This window comes from Taudactylus pleione, unplaced genomic scaffold, assembly GCF_031769625.1.
Source record: "Taudactylus pleione unplaced genomic scaffold, aTauple2 ptg001439l, whole genome shotgun sequence".
Classification (NCBI taxonomy): domain Eukaryota; kingdom Metazoa; phylum Chordata; class Amphibia; order Anura; family Myobatrachidae; genus Taudactylus; species Taudactylus pleione.
Window position 1 is genome coordinate 623,464 of NW_028285838.1, and position 2,227 is coordinate 625,690.

Genomic DNA, 2,227 nt, shown 5'->3' on the forward strand with positions numbered 1-2,227 from the left:
GCCTCACACACACTCTCCTTCCCAGCTCTCCTCACTGATACTCTCCATGCTATGTCTGCACACACCGGCCAATGCCTCACACACACTCTCCTTCCCGGCACTCCTCACTGATACACTCCATGCTGGGTCTACACAAACTGGCCAATGCCTCACACACACTCTCCATCCCAGCACTCCTCACTGATACACTCCATGCTGCACACACCGGCCAATGCCTCACACACACTCTCCTTCCCAGCACTCCTCACTGATACACTCCATGCTGGGTCTGCTCACACCGGCCAATGCCTCACACACACTCTCCTTCCCAGCACTCCTCACTGATACTCTCCATGCTGGGTGTGCACACACCGGCCAATGCCTCACACACACTCTCCTTCCCAGCACTCCTCACTGATACACTCCATGCTGGGTCTGCTCACACCGGCCAATGACTCACACACACTCTCCTTCCCAGCACTCCTCACTGATACACTCCATGCTGTGTCTGCACACACCGGCCAATGCCTCACACACACTCTCCTTCCCAGCTTTACTCACTGATACACTCCATGCTGGGTCTGCACACACCGGCCAATGCCTCACACACACTCTCCTTCCCAGCACTCCTCACTGATACACTCCATGCTGTGTCTGCACACACCGGCCAATGCCTCACACACATTCTCCTTCCCAGCACTCCTCACTGATACTCTCCATGCTGCACACACCGGCCAATGCGTCACACACACTCTCCTTCCCAGCACTCCTCACTGATACACTCCATGCTGGGTCTGCTCACACTGGCCAATGCCTCACACACACTCTCCTTCCCAGCACTCCTCACTGATACACTCCATGCTGTGTCTGCACACACCGGCCAATGCCTCACACACACTCTCCTTCCCAGCACTCCTCACTGATACTCTCCATGCTGCACACACCGGCCAATGCCTCACACACACTCTCCTTCCCAGCTCTCCTCACTGATACTCTCCATGCTAGGTCTGCACACACCGGCCAATGCCTCACACACACTCTCCTTCCCGGCACTCCTCACTGATACACTCCATGCTGGGTCTACACAAACTGGCCAATGCCTCACACACACTCTCCATCCCAGCACTCCTCACTGATACACTCCATGCTGGGTCTGCTCACACCGGCCAATGCCTCACACACACTCTCCTTCCCAGCACTCCTCACTGATACACTCCATGCTGGGTCTGCTCACACCGGCCAATGCCTCACACACACTCTCCTTCCCAGCACTCCTCACTGATACTCTCCATGCTGGGTGTGCACACACCGGCCAATGCCTCACACACACTCTCCTTCCCAGCACTCCTCACTGATACACTCCATGCTGGGTCTGCTCACACCGGCCAATGCCTCACACACACTCTCCTTCCCAGCACTCCTCACTGATACACTCCATGCTGTGTCTCCACACACTGGCCAATGCCTCACACACACTCTCCTTCCCAGCTTTACTCACTGATACACTCCATGCTGGGTCTGCACACACCGGCCAATGCCTCACACACACTCTCCTTCCCAGCACTCCTCACTGATATACTCCATGCTGCACACACCGGCCAATGCCTCACACACACTCTCCTTCCCAGCACTCCTCACTGATACACTCCTTGCTGGGTCTGCTCACACTGGCCAATGCCTCACACACACTCTCCTTCCCAGCACTCCTCACTGATATACTCCATGCTGCACATACCGGCCAATGCCTCACACACACTCTCCTTCCCAGCACTCCTCACTGATACACTCCATGCTGTGTCTGCACACACCGGCCAATGCTTCACACACACTCTCCTTCCCAGCACTCCTCACTGATACTCTCCATGCTGCACACACCGGCCAATGCCTCACACACACTCTCCTTCCCAGCTCTCCTCACTGATACTCTCCATGCTAGGTCTGCACACACCGGCCAATGCCTCACACACACTCTCCTTCCCGGCACTCCTCACTGATACACTCCATGCTGGGTCTACACAAACTGGCCAATGCCTCACACACACTCTCCATCCCAGCACTCCTCACTGATACACTCCATGCTGGGTCTGCTCACACCGGCCAATGCCTCACACACACTCTCCTTCCCAGCACTCCTCACTGATACACTCCATGCTGGGTCTGCTCACACCGGCCAATGCCTCACACACACTCTCCTTCCCAGCACTCCTCACTGATACTCTCCATGCTGGGTGTGCACACACCGGCCAAT